The sequence below is a fragment of the Vicugna pacos genome, chromosome 6 (genome assembly GCF_048564905.1).
Source record: "Vicugna pacos chromosome 6, VicPac4, whole genome shotgun sequence".
Classification (NCBI taxonomy): domain Eukaryota; kingdom Metazoa; phylum Chordata; class Mammalia; order Artiodactyla; family Camelidae; genus Vicugna; species Vicugna pacos.
Window position 1 is genome coordinate 75121963 of NC_132992.1, and position 15160 is coordinate 75137122.

Below are 15160 nucleotides of genomic sequence, written 5' to 3' on the forward strand. Positions count from 1 at the left end.
TGGACATTTTAACAATATTAATTCTTCCAATCCAAGAACATGGGATATCTTTCCATTTCTCTAAGTCATCTTTAATTTCCTTAGTCAGTGTTTTGTATTTCTCCGTGTAGAAGCATTTCACTTCCTTGGTCAGATTTATTCCTAAGTAGTTTATCTTTTTGGGTGTCATTTTAAAAGGGATTGTTTCTTTACTTTTCATGTCCAGATATTTCATACTTAGTGTAAAGAAATGCAACTGATTTCTATATATTAATCTTGTATCCTGCTACCTTGCCAAATTCTTTTATCAACTCTAGTAGTCTTGTGTGGAGCCCTTCTGAAACTCTTGACAGCCTCCTCTCACCACCTACAAAATGGAAGGTCAGAGAGAACTGGGCAACTATTAGCTCCTCTTTATGTAGTTCATGCAGGGTTTAAAAAAGACATCGTGTTAATTGTATTCTCTCTGTGTGTAATTTATAGTAAATCCTCTTGGATTCATTTTTTTTAATGATGAGCCTTTCAGGAACAGTGAAAATTTATATGTCAGAGAATCTGTTTTGTTTGACAAGAATCTATAACCTTCCCCAACTGTTTCACTCCTGACTTATGATGTAGACACGTACATAAAACAAAGTAGGAGAAGAGAAAGGACTGCTGTTCACACTGACCCTCTTCTCATAATGACCAAGAATTCTCCTTCCAGAAAAGTGGACCCCCCAGAAAAAGGTTGATGGTCTTCTCTGTGTCAGGTTTGGGAAATTGGATATTTCTTAAGTTTGGCTTATGTAGTATTGTTCTCCATAATTGATAGCCCTTGAAGAGACTCCTGCAGAATAAATGGGAGCAGCGCTGAATTGTGCTCAGCAGTCTGTTCTTCACATCTATTGCATCTATCAGTTGCCAGCCTGGCTGCTTCATCTGGCTGTCTGTTGGGAGGATATTTACAATAAACCAACCAATCTGCCAAGTTTGTCTTCAGTGAGGTTGGGTGGCTGTGAGCTTGGATCTATCTCTGGATTTGACCAGTGGTAGAAGTGGATTTGATTCTGGGACTGTCTGTGGGGGGATCCACAGGGAAGGACAGAGGGATGTTGGCGTTCTGAGACAGGGAGCACAAGTCAAGAGGGAAGGAACAAGAAAACAACAAAGGTGTCCATCAGCTGCCGTTGTGCTTCCCGCAGAGCACTGTGCGCTGCAGGCTGGCTCTGTATTTCCTTCTGCTGCTATTTATTCTTAGTGAAAAAGCCCTCTTTGGGTTTTCTAGGCTTAGGAGCTTTTCCAGATCATTAGCCACCTCTGTGGAGAGGGCCTGCTGGGTATCCTCTCTGCCACTTCCAGCTTAGCCGTTCCATCCTAGCAGAGTTGGAGAAGAAGGTGGGAGAAGGGAGTGGAAGGCGGTTTTGATGACGTGACTGTTTATGAAGCTGGACCAGAGGCAGCACCTGCATGGGAGTCGGTGTGTGTTTTCTCAGATCTTTATTATTCCCGAGGTATCTGCATCTAAATCTGTTTACTTTGATTCCACACTTGGTTTTGAAAGGCAGATGGCTGCAGAAGAAAAATGTGCTTAATTTGTGATCAAGAGGTTTGGATCTGTCTCACTTCTGCCCATATCCAGTGAGCTAGTTGGCTTCGAGCACGTCACTCCACTACTTTGAGCTTCCCTTTTTTCTTCTTTTAAATATGGGCACCAAAAAGATTACCTTGCAAGCATTTTCCTGAGGTTCAGATGAAATCAAGTTTTCTGAAGTTATCAGCAAAGAATGGTAGTTTTCTTGATGAAATGTCCAACTGAGGACTTCATTCAAGGAAAAAAAAATTAGTGAAAGGAAGAATACGTTTTTTTAATTAAAAGCTGAGTTTCCTCTTAAGTGTTTTTGAAAGTCTGCGGAGACAGTGTCTGTAAACAAATTCCTATTTTATCTGATCAAAAGTAAATTGGTGAACTAATTAAATGTGAGATTTTTGGAGGTTCCTGTTAGCACGTGGAGAAGAACCCGGTTCCTGCTGAGAGAGGCCTGGGTGGATCAACAGGATACGCTGACTCTTGCAGCTTCCTGGGTGTCTCACTGTAAGGCAGTGTCACAAGGTGGTGCGTTGGGCTTCTGCTGCCTTTCAGTATAATGTGCCAAAGGGCTCTCTGCTCACCAGGGACAGTGTGAGCCACCCTGTCCTGAAGTTCCTTCTCCAGTTGTACAGACCATGGCAAATGGAAATCTCCTACCTTCCCTAAAGAAGGTGGAGGAGGTGGTGGTGGTGGGAGTGGAGGTGGCAGAGGAGGAGGAGACACAGAAGAACAAAGCAATAACAATAAGCAGCACCATTAGGAGAACAGAAGCTTTCTAGGCAGCAGTGGTAAGGAAGTGGTTTGAGACCCACCGTGGGCACCAGGTGAAGACACAAAGGGTTTGCCCAGACTCCAGCATTCACAGAGCCCAGAAAAAGTCACTGCTAGAACGAACATCTCAATGTGGGGACAGCCAGATTGAGTGGAGATGAGCAGCTGCCTCCACCAAGAAAACTGGAAACAAAAGCACATATACAGATAAAAGCATTTTATAGATTTTTGATCCCTCAAGTATGAAAGAAAACTGAATGATAAATTTCGTGTGCAGATGAAATGTGCGATAATACAGCTGTAAAAACTGAGTTGACAAAGCCTGTAGAAAACATTTCATGGCTGGTAGAAGGCTCTGAGAAGCAGAGGCCAAATGACCATCTCTTTCTCATTTAGCATTTACACCAGTGACCCTTTGACTGTTAACTGATGACAGTCATGTTTCAGAATCCTCGATGCACACATAATATGAATTTAGAAAAATTAGGATTCAAAGAATTTAGCTCATGAATGACATTCATCATATGTGAATTGAATGTTTTAATGTGCCAGGCAAGGTGCTATATTTTGGGGATATTGTGATCAACCTTGGCTCACATAGAGCTAACAGATTTGAAAGACCACAGTAATTAAAATATGAGAAATTAGGCTGTCTACACAGTATGAGATGATGTCTATAAAATGCTTGCAAAGCTCCTGGCATAGAGTGTCCTTAAGTCTGGATAGCTTTTTCTTCAATGAACATTTTTTAAGTCTGAGAAAACAATATATTTTATTTTCCTAAATAATGAATAGATTTTAATCAGACCACCGAGATTTCAACTTAAGTAATATAAAATTCTCAGGAAGCATCAGGATGCTGCTGATTTAAAGCCAACCTGGTGGCACATATCCCTGATTATTTGCAGTTATCAAATAGCTGAACAGGAACCAAATGGCAGAGGCTTTTGAGACCGATGAATCTAAGGTGTAACAAGCAAGGCAAACTCTAGGCACCATCGAGTGAGTGAGGGGACTCCTGTGACTTAATGACAAACCTACCTCAACACCGCCAGTTAGATTAATGATCTCATTGACCCACCGCTTACACTGTTACTAGTCATTACTCCTGGGGTATTATTCAGCGCATCAGGGCAAGAAGTAACTCATTGACTCCCCGAAGCTACAGATGATGGATTTTAGACCCCTGACTGCATTCAGAAGGCATGGAGCTCAGCATATTGATGGGGGAATTCATTAGCCACCTACCCCATAGCATCTTATGCTTAGATCCTGATGCTGTCACTGGGGCTGTTTCATCCTGTTAGTGCTTCCCTGATAGACGGCAGAGGGAACTGTATAACTGTATTAGCCTCAAAGATGGTGCTGACAGCCAGGCCTGTCATTTCCCAGCCTGAGATGACACCTTTGGAACGTCGGATCTCTTAAAGACATGTGGATGAGCCCTGTTGATCGACAAAACTAACCTTCATCCTAAAGTCAGTCCATACTCAGTATAACAGGAGATGATGGGCAATTAAGTCTCATATCCTTTTCTTGGCCCCTTAGTTAACCTCTTTTAATTTCATTTATTTTTCTACTCCGTTTTCTATAAAGTGGCAGGTAGTTTAATGGCCTAGATGATTATTTCCTGCTGTTACTTCGGACTGTAATGTTAGAGATCATCTTACGTAACTACCATCACCCTCCCTCACCACTGATGCTGACTGACAGAGTACCAGGTAGCAGACAGTGTGCGAGGACTATGTTTACGTTATCTTATTATGCGCTCATAACAACTCAGTGAGGTAGTCACCATTAATACCCTCACTTTATAAATGAGGCAACTAATGCTTAATGAAGCTAACGAAGTTTTCCAAGATAGCACACTGCTAATAAACGGGCTGAGCAGGCTTTCCAATCCAGTTCTGACTCTTAATTACCATTACACTCCTAATGAAACTTTCAGAGGAGAAAGTGTGGTGGTGAGCATTTTAATTCAACACGTATTTATGGAACAGCAGTTTATTTTGAAGTTGGTGGAGATGTGAAGAGGTTTAATGTCAAGGAGGGAAATACAGATTGTACACATGGCTCTGTTTTAAGGCAGGATGGGCTATATATCAAGGCAAGTAAGAATATTGATGGTTGTAGACATTAAAGAAACTCACATAGACTGGGTGGCTCAGATTTTGACAGGTGGGACCCAAAGAAAGAACATGCCAGGTGAAGATACTAGCGTAAATATAACCTCAAAGGAAGGAAATACAGGCTGTGTTCTCAAATTAGGTGTGCAGTCGGACCAGAATGCGTGGCTTGAGGGATAGGCAGACCGTGTGGGACGGCAGAAGATCGCCTGTTTTAGAGGCATGTGGTCTGTGATTCAAGACCTAGCCCTGCCTCCAACCAGCTCTTTGTCCTTGGGTGACTTATTGGATTTCTCTATAAAACAATAATGCCACTTTGTAAGTCTGTGTAAAGATTTATAGTAACATGTGAAAATGTTTCATGAGTCTTATCTGGTTCACAGTAGATGTAAAACTAATGATAGCTATGCTTTTAGTTTGTTTTTTTTTTCTTCCCATGTACTTGAGGCCTGTAGTGGGGAGAACTTGAATGCCATGTTGATAGATTGCTTCTGAAAACAGTGAGAAGACATTGAAAGTTTTTGAGCAGAAGATGAAATGCCCAAAGCTTAATTTTTAGGAAGATGGTGTTGGTTCTGTTGAAAGAATTTTTTTCAGTGGGTTCAAGGAAAATAAATAGCAGGTGATTGTCTAAGTGGTCCAGGAAATATGTTTTTAAGGATTTATTCTATGATGATGATCATAGGAAGGTAACAAGGACGAAACAAAAGGACATTTGAGAGAGAGAATCAATAGGCATTGCTAGCTGGTTGGATGGAAGAGAGAGGTAAGGAATGTCTAGATTGAGAAGGTTATGATTTCATTAACAGCAAAAATACAACAGGGGCCATATAAGAAAACTAGATTTTAGGATGAGGTCATAGTTTGATGTTGGCGTTACAAAACATAAGGCATCCAAGAGTCAATCTATAGCGGTTTCCATTAGGAAATATGTGATGAACTCAGATGAGAGATAAGGGCTAGCGTCAGGGACTTGTGGATCATCAGCCTGGCCATGACAGTAGAAGCACTGAGGATTGCTAAGATCTCCAGGGAGAGAGGCAGATCTTGGGAAATAGGTGCGTAACTTTACAAGATGAAGGAGGAAAAGGAAGGAAGCTAAAAGGAAAAAGCTAGAGGTTCAGGGAAGACCAAGACAGTGAAGTTTTACAGAAATCAAAGAGCTGGAGAGAGATTTTTCTATCCTAAGTAGTTCTAGAGCTATTTTCTCCCATACCTTCTAGTCAAACCTCTGTCATTGGAAATCGCTTTGTGAGGACGTCTCATTCGTCTTTATTGTTATTTGTCACAGCTTACAATTTTTGTCATTCAGGTCCTCTCGCCAGTCATTCTGTGCTTCTTTTCTTGGTAGTTGTCATGAGCATCACTAACTTAGAGCCAGAAGATGCAGGGCCCAGTCCTGGCTCTGCCACCGACTAGCAGTTATCTTACATAAACGGTGGAGCTACAGGTACTATTCTGCCAGCCTCATAGTATTGGTAGAGAGGGTCAAATGAGAGAATTCCTGTGAATGTGCCCTGTTACTATTGAAAGACCTACAAAATAAATAATTGTTTTCCTAATAATATCGGTATGCCTACAACGCCCTAGAGGTCTTGGTGCCTACAAGAGATTGTGGCTGGAGACCTGTAAATGAACATCTAAAATATGCAACAGGAAGGTTAACAACCAGGCAAAGGGGAATCAGAGCCAAAATGGGAGTCAACCTGACTGCCGGATCCCAAGACCTGCTATGGTCCTCAAAGGGTATGGTTTTAAGGTCATGCTATAGTTCCCTAAAGAAGAAATCCCCTGATCCCAGGGATCACCATGGGCAGTGAGGCGTGGAATCTGATTACCTTTATCATTATCTCAGCTTCAATAGCTACAAATGTCACTACTGCTCTTAAAATTATCCAGCTTTTTTTTTAAAATGCGAACGACAGTACTTAGGTTACTAAACCCGTTTGGAAATGAACTCCACTGGTTGACTTTTCAAAGGAAAGCACGTGGCTCCATTCTGTTTCCTGTAGCATTCAGTAACGCACAGTAAGTCAGCTCTGCACAAACTCGTGTGCTTACCTGATGACAGGCATGTTTTTCTAATTGCTTCTGTGTTTGCTGTTTTATTTATTGTCCAGGCAGTGTGCCTGCCACTTTGCATGTATCAGCTCACTTAGTCCTCACAGCACTGTCGAGCTGGTGGGGATCACTTCTGTTCTGGAGATTGAGTGAGGCTCAGGGGAGGACAGAGGGCTGAACATTGGCATTGTTTGAGTCTAATGTCATATATACAGCTTTCTAGAATTACCTGTTTGATATTGAGGTTGGATGTGGTGAATTTAGCAGGACCTGTGATTTCTTTTTTTTTTTTTTGATCCACACAGTTAAGAATGGTAAACAGAAATAGGAGTGGAGCACAGTATTTTGGCTGAAGCAAAATACGTAATTGAAACTAAGTCACTTTATTTTTGGATTCAAGGGCATTCTTTACTTTATATTTGACTACTTCCCAGTATGTTTTTTGTCTCAACAGTATTGAGGCAGCCAGTTACCCCCGAGGGCTTTCTTAACCACCCTTATGCACAATGGGCCTGGAAACTGATCTGAGGTTTTACATACACTAGGTGGACCAAGAGATTCAGAGGTAACTTTTGTTCCCAAATTTTAACAAAAATCCTCTCAAACGTAGCATATCTGAGCAGAAATTGTTGACTAACTGCATTCTCATGCTTCAGTATGTGATAAATGCCTTATTAGACGTCTTCAAGTGTTCCTACAGGAAAACTGTAAATGATCTCAAATAATACAGAAACACATTTAGTCTCTCTGCAGTCGGTATTTAATTTTTTGTTTCTAATTTAAAACTAAATATGAATGTCTTTGAAGCAGCCCTGGGCTGTCATCCATTGGTCTGTTAGCTTCTAGTGTAAAAGTCGACTTTCACACTGGAAGTCACATTTCTTGAAATGGGAGCAGATTCCCTTCAGGTTGCCGCTGACTTGATGCCTAATCCCTAAGGTTGGTGAGCTTTCACACTGGCTACTCAGATCAGTGATACTGGCGTGGGTTTCGCAGGACTCAACAGCAAAGTTTCATTCAGCACTAGAGCTTGAAAACAGAAAATGAGTTTGGTGCAATGTGCTTCCCAGAACACAATGCACAACGGGTGAGAGTCTTGGTCTATCCACAAAGCATTGTGACCTTTACAAACAAAAAGACAAAAATCTCCCTGAGATTTGCTTGGGGATATATACAAGGACAGAGAGCAAGAAGTATTACCTGACAGACCTCGCTTTAGATGAGAGGCAGGTAGGAGGAATAGAATTCCCAAGTTAAAAGTAGGCAGGCATGCGAACATTGGTAACCCACTTTAACAAAAAACAATTTGCTCATTTACAATGGTTTTAACTAGCTCCCGCTGCATGCCAGGTAAACCCCAGGTGCTCGAATGCAAGGGTGAAGGAGACACCCAAACCCCCTCAACCACGTGGCGCTCCGGTTCTGGTGAGGGTGTCCTCAGTGCGGACAAGCAATCAGAACCTGAGTTCTGCAGAACTTGGTGAAAGTCCGAGGTCACTTGTGTTTAACTGGTTAATGTATTCACAGTCTGGCAAATCCCTGCCAAGCTCTTACGTCCATCTTTATACTTTTCTCTGTTTTCCAAATCTCCATATAAATTCTCTTACACCTATAATCAAAACAGAGCAAAGGACCTTCTTACCAGCTGAGGATTCTGCTGTGACCATCTTAATGACCACTCTAGTTCGTTTTCAGTACCAAAAGGAAACGGAAAAAGAATAACATTTTCACCCCTAGTTTCTCTTCTTTGTTCTTTGTAATGACCGTGGCCATTCCTATTGCTTCATTTTGTAATTGTGCAGGATGACTTCAGAACATCACCCATGTTTCACAGATAGCAGATTGCTAGAGGCATCCACACAGCACTAACTGAGAAAAAAGAAAGACAAAACCCCAAATCAACCAAATGAAAACCCACGGTCCCTGGAAGACAGACCACGCCGCGTCCGGTGTACTTTCCAAGCCCACCTAGGCCATCACATCTGCACATTGACCTAGAGATCCCCCTCCCCGACCCCAGGCCTTTGCAAGATCACCCCCTGTGGTGGCAGTATCAGTATAAATTAGGTTTCTGCCTTCACTTAACTGAATGCTACAGGAAACAGAATGGAACCACATGTTTCCCTTTGATTCACACCCAAACACTGCAAAACAGAGTGTGCGCGTCCTCCTTCAAGCTGTGCGTGTGCGTTAAACACATGCAAACATTGGACTGAAACGCAGACACAGTTAAGTCAGCTCTGGGCAAAACCACGGAAGTCTTTTTCCTTCCTTTCTCTAAATCTCGATATTTTATTTGAGCTAGGTCTTTGCAGAGATTCAAAGAATGCTGTTTTACAGTGATTCTCCAAAGGGCAATTAAACGTGTTTCATCCAAAACTGAGTAATCACCATATCATAACACATCCTCTTTTGGAACTGGGAATTTACCATTAGCACTCTCCTTAAAAATTACTATCAATTTTTGAAAAAGGGAACAAAAAACACCCACTGTATATAATTGACATAAAAGAACATAGAAGGCATGTTAGGAAAGTGTTTTCTTATGTTTCTACAAATTGCTTCTTTGTTAAAAGTCAGTGTTTGTTATAAGTAGAACATTAACAAAGAATCCTCCTGTGGCATAAACCCCAAGCCTAGCAGGAAGACGACACTTCTCTTTTAGGCAAGCAGATTGAGTTCCCGTGTTTCTCTCCGAGGGCGTAATTGCTATTGCAAAATGGAGAGATCTGACGTCAAATTCTGTGCATGTGGTGGTACATGATGTGGGCTGGTCAGAAGGTTTTGTGGGACACCTCAATGCTGCAGAGGCCAAAATCACAGGATTGACACAAATTAACTTCATTTCACACAGGAGGACGAGTGTGTGTGTGTGTGTGTGTGTGTGTGTGTGTGTATGTGTGTGTGTTTTAAAGACTAAAGAGAACAGCACTGTTCTGTGAACTGTAACTCTGCTCTGGCCATCAAGAGTTAGCAGGAACCCTGAACCTGGATTGCTAGATTTGGGAAACCTAACCGCTGCTTTTCAGGCAGCACTTTCTGGAAGCACTGGAAACATGAAGTCACTGTGGGTGTCCATAAGAAGTCATGGCTTTATTCCCTTATGCATCTGGGATGGAATGGCTGGGCTGGATCTGACGCCCTCCGAGGGGGACTTTGCTGTTCGTGAAGTCTGTGCGGGGCTGGGTCTAGCTGTGCCCTCCCCACTGGTCATGGACCAGGTCAGCACACTTAGGTTCCTGAGCTTATGCAGGGGAGCTCTCTCTTGCCACTGCCCCGACACCTCCTTCCTTCCTGGATTCACTGGACTGGATGGAAGAGCAAGAATGGAGTCTTTCCTTCTTCTCTCTCCCTAGTGTGGGGCAGCGCTGCGCAAATCAGCTCTTCTGCTTAGTCCAGCATCCTGATTTCTCATCTCAGAGGACAGGGTGTTCCTTGTCTTCAGCGTGAGGGGTTTACAGACTGTGCCCCGTGAGTGTCCCATGGGCCTCATCCAATACACAAATGTATTTTAATTTTCAGATAACTCATATATAATTTTAGATTTCCAGTTTTTGTTTTTGTTTTAATTGGAAGCTTCAGGGGCATGGGGCCAGTGTTCCTATGTGGCCTGGATCAGCTGGGTATGAGGAACTGTCCCTAATTTTATGACAGAGCCTTTCCAGCCACCCCCCATCTCCACCCACTCATCTCTCCCTGTGTTTCCTGTATATAATCTGTTCTTTCGAGTGACACATGTGTAATGGTTTTAACTCAGTGGTCCAGCTGACTGGTGCTCTTGGAAGCACCTTCGTACTGAACATAAAATGGTAACTTACAGATGCAGATTTTATTAATTTTCCTGGGAAAAGTTGGGTCTCATTCCTCAAATACGACATTATATAGGAGATGCAGAAAATAACATATTTTCCCGTGTTTTAAGTCATAATTTTACAAGTTTGGTGTGTCAGGGTTTTCTTGACTCTTCTCTTCACACAAATCGTCTTCACACAAATCTCGGATTACTCAGCCTTCTCTGAAGGGTGCGTCTGTCTGAGAGCTCTGAGTTCTGACAGGAGGGAGAGGTGGCATGCTACTGAGGAACGCAGTCATCCTATTTCTTACTCAGGGGCTCCGGGCTGTCTGTAGCAGAATGCTTTGAGCGCGTCCTCTGGGGATAGCTTGTCCTGTTCCCTTCCTCAGATAAGCAAGGATTTCTTTGTCCCCCGACTCCTGACAATTTTACCTAAACTTTTTCTTCCATTGCTTCAGGCCATCGCTCCTGGTCATATCATCTTCTGAGAGGATAAATAATTCTTTCCCTTCCATTATATTGTTACCTTGGAAGTATTTATAGGCTGTGATCTCGTCCCCCGGAGTCACAGCTTTGCCAGATTTTATAAATTCAGCTCTCACCCCCTCTCTGTATATGTTTTATCTTCTAGCCTTTATAGCACTCCTTTTTTTTTTTTGAGCCTATCTTTGTAGCTTCTATGATATTTCAATATTCTCCCCCAACTAGAGAGGTCAGACTAGCACATCATATCCCAGGTATCACTGTGAATATTTGATTTTAGGGAGGGAAATCAAGGGGGGGAGTTATTTAAAAATTGAACTTAATCTATTTTGTGACTTAGAAAAATAGATAGGATGCTACAGAAATCTATCAGGGCACTGTCAACATGTTTCCCTTTATTTTAACATACTATTAGAATAATCCTGGAAGATTAAGGGGAAATGATTTTTCTAAGAGAGAATGTCTTGCCCCTGTTAGATATTTGCACCCGTCCTTTAGAGTAAGATATTCTTTAAAAATACAGGCTTCAAATATGGTTGTGTAATAAGATGTTTTTTTCCCCCACAACACATGTGCTTTTAAAATAATTAACATTATTATTATTATTGTTATTGTTATGAATATTATTATTCCTGTCTCTGTGGTTTAAATTTAAGAAACAGCATTACACATTTAATTTTAGGAAGAAGAACCAAATTGCAACATGAACCACCTTGGTCCTGGCTTTAAGTTCTAGTTCACATCTGCTGGCATTGGTCTCATTTCATCAACATGGCAAATTGCTAATAGCCTCCGAGGTGCACTGCAAAGAGCAAAGACCTGAGTTAGCTCTCTACTACCAGGGTCTCCAAACATTTTTGATTGTCCCACATACCAGGAAAAAAAAAATCAACCGTGCACCACTTATAAATATGTCTATGGATGATGGAGTGTGCCTATGTGCTAATATGTTATTTATATTCTAAAACTTACAGAAACATCAGAATTTTTGAAAGACAAGATTTGATAAGTAAATGTTCCGGTATTTTCCCCCATCACTCAGTGACCCAACTGTGGCACCTCCTGGGGAGGCTCGCTACACTTTGGAGACAATTGCTCTGGCAGGATCTCTGTGCCGACGGAGCGAGCCATCCTTCCCAGCAGCTCCCAGGAGGATGCACAGATGGAGCAGTTAAATGCTGGGGAGCACCTGAGAGAATATGTTGTTCAAACACTCATTTTAGAGTTGAAGATAGGGAGACCCAGAGGCTTACCTACCAGCGTTGGTTAAATGAGAAAGCTAGGCATAAAACAGGAGCTTCGCCATTCCCAGGTTGCAAAGTGTACAGACAAGATGAGTTGTTCTCTTTTAGCGGAAGTTTGAGGAAGGTGGGGGCCGAGCTCCCAGATGATGGAGAAGGTGAGGGTGAGGCCATAGGTTGTGTTAACGGGGAAGTGTTGTTTGCCTGAGAGATCGCTGCTCACTCCTGCTCCCTTCCATTAAACCCTCTTCACAGGTTCTCTTTCTCTGTCTCTTTCTGTTTCTCTCTCCAACTCAAAATCCAAAGCTTCTGATTTAATATCAGATCTCAATGAACAAAAGCACACTCAGGAGCCAGGCTGAGTTCAACTCCCAACTCTGTTACTTAACAGTGTTACCTCATGGGTCAGTGACTTCAGCCAAGTTCCTTAACTTCTCTATGCCTCAGTTACCTGGTCTGTTGAAACTGTTGATTATAAAGTCCCGTACATGTTGATTTGAATATTAAATGAGATGCTACCTCCAGTGGTAAATGAGGAAAGTCCTTGCACACTGCCTGACCCCATCCTGAGTGACCTTTAAAAGTTAGCTGCTATTATCATTTTATTCATAATTCCCCCTAAAAACTTTAAAGCGCTTTGCCCCGCATCATCGCATTTCATTTTGCAGCAGGGCCTGATGCTATGCGGAGAAAAGCATTTTCCTCCGCACTTCACCCTCACCCCGAGGCCCACGTGTATGCGTATAGCCCAAACCAGTCCTGAGGCCTAGCCAGCCAACCTGCATTTCCTTTCCAGCTGGAAACAATGACTCGAAACCCCTTTTAGCAGAGTAGGAACACAGACTCCGGTTTTTTTCTTCTCATTCTCCCCCAGGCCTCTCCTCTCTGGGCCTGGGGCCTCTGCCCTGCCGGCAGCCTACCCAGCCTGGGGATGCCCGCGGCAGGGGGTGTGGGCGGGTACAGGGGTATCTGCTCACACGCCTGGGCGCTCTGCTGTGTGAGAGCCCGTGTCGCAACAGTAACAGCTTCCTCGCAGAGCGAGCTTTCTCCACCCTCTTGGAGTGTTTCCATTCTCTCCAGCGTTCGGTATCAAGGAGTGTTATTAAATGATAAGGGGGTTGCCTTCTGGTTGTATCTTGTGAGAGGCTGAGAAACAATGAGTGTTGTGACACTTTAGAGGGCACGGTAGCGCTGATTATGGGAACTCCGTATCACAGAGCAGATCGGGCGGCAGGGCTGCATCCGGGACGCTGCCTCCCTTCCCGGGAGGGTTATTAATGGGCCTTCAGACCTGGGAGGACAGATTACGATGTCTGGGCAATGCGATAATTAGAGATGTGTGGCTTATCTCCAGCAGGGCCCGGGCATCGGGGGTGGCAACTCTGTTCCACGTATTGAGGCAGGCTGGGAGCTCCAGAGACAGCAGAAAAGTGGAACTTATTGTGGTGACCTTGCCTGAAAAAGGCCATCTCACACTGTCACCCGTGGGCATTGACGGCAACTGGTATTGAATAAAGAGAGCCTGGGGCTGAGGAGCAGAAGACCTGAGTCTGCTTTGCCACCGTGGAGTTTTTCACTCTTAGAGAATGGAGGCTGTGTTTGCCCTACTCATCTCAAGGAGGTACAACACAGAGGTCACCTCTGTCAAGGTAGCGGGGTGGAGACAAGGATATGTTTGTGTTTGGGGGGAATAAAGGAGACATAAGATGTTTTCAAGAAGAAGGGAAGGGGTCAGGATAAAGGCAGACATTGCCAATGCCTGGGAGAAGAGGTGAATAAATCGATGAACCTGGAGCTAGAGAAGGTAGGAAAGGGGGAGAGAAAAACCAAGGTAGAGGATTTAATTTTGGTCACCCTTCCTACAGAGCAAAGAAGAGATGAGGGCTTGGGTAATTGCACCAAAACTCCGAGAAGAAGCGAGTCAAGAAAGTTTATGTCTACTTCAGTGAAAAACAAAATTAAAAGAAAAGAAAAGAAAGCTCATGTCTGATATTCTTAAGGTTCCCAGTGGAACCAAAAAATTAAGGTCATCTGCTGCAAGTAACGGGGGCAAAGGTAGATTTAGAGACTTGAGGACAGTGTAAAGCCTTTGAAATGACCTCTCTGGGGTGGTCAGAGGAAGTCAACAAGGCATCTTTCTAACAGTGTCTTGATCTCAGAGTCAGAACACCTTGGGTTTGGAGCTTCGCTTTCTCTTTTCCTCCTGGGTGGCCCTGAGCAGTCTCCTGTCCCTTCCCCCGTCTGTACTTTAAGGTTATAATCTATGCCTTGCACCCTCCTTATGAAAATTAAATGTGATCACACCTGTAATGTGCACAACACTGTGCTTGACACATAAAAGCTCCTTATTAGTTTAGGAACGTAGACCTGGTGGGAGAGAACGCATAAAACATCCAGGGTCGCTGAATAAGACTGTCCAGTTTCAGAGTTGGCTTGTACTGGCCTGACTGTACCAGGATTAAGTCATATTCTTCATAGGTGTGCACACACCTTCTTTTCAGAGGCTTGTCTGCAGCTCCAGGGCTGCTCATGCTTCACGTTGCTCCTTTCACATGTTTCTGCCTGCTGGTGGCCTTCCATTAGGAACCGGATAGAGGAAGCAGGTCTCTGTACAGCGTAATGTGCATCCTAGGCCACTGCATTGGTGCCCATGGCTCATCAATCCAGTCAGGTAAGCCTCAAGCCACACCACTCTTGGCTGAGAAGGAAGGATTGTTTGCTGAGATTCGTGTGGGTAGGCCGTGTAATTTAGCACCCGAGTTGGCATCGAACCACCTGCCATAGGCACGGGGCTCATTTTACTCAAAGGATAAGCTGAGAATAAATGTGAAGGCCCCCCTTTTAGAGTTCCCTTTTCCTAAGGCCCTTTTAAGATTTCCTCTTTATTGCATTTTTGCTTGATTAGTGTAGATAATCACAGATGTGAACATTCACTCCAGCTGGAGTGTAGGTGAAAGCTAACCTGGGGAAGGAAGAAGACACTTGGGAAGAAGCATGTAGACACCCCTTCAGATATCTAAAAATTTCCCTTTTGTGAGAAAGCCCCAAGTGAGGTACCAACCCACCTCAAATACTTGATAAGAATGAAGAAACATCCTTCAAATGGAGTGGTTATTTTCTTATAAAAATGCCTGCT

At 43.3% G+C, this 15160-nt stretch overlaps 1 protein-coding gene and 2 long non-coding RNA genes across 17 annotated transcripts in view; 2 read left to right on the top strand and 1 right to left on the bottom strand.

Moving 5' to 3' along the window:
- Nucleotides 1-15160, top strand: part of NRXN3 (neurexin 3) — a 1622069-nt gene that overhangs the window by 1272914 nt on the left and 333995 nt on the right. The window lies entirely within an intron of this gene.
- On the bottom strand, nucleotides 9172-13036 carry LOC140697157 (uncharacterized). Of its 2 annotated transcripts, XR_012073997.1 has the most exons (3): nucleotides 12804-13036; nucleotides 11496-11585; nucleotides 9172-9309 (listed from the first exon to the last, which is right to left on the bottom strand). It is a non-coding gene; the product is annotated as an uncharacterized lncRNA (long non-coding RNA). The 2 variants fall into 2 exon arrangements; XR_012073996.1 differs by lacking the exon at nucleotides 9172-9309 and having other exon boundaries at nucleotides 11151-11585.
- Nucleotides 13591-14002, top strand: LOC140697158 (uncharacterized). Its single transcript, XR_012073998.1, has 2 exons — nucleotides 13591-13645; nucleotides 13890-14002. It is a non-coding gene; the product is annotated as an uncharacterized lncRNA (long non-coding RNA).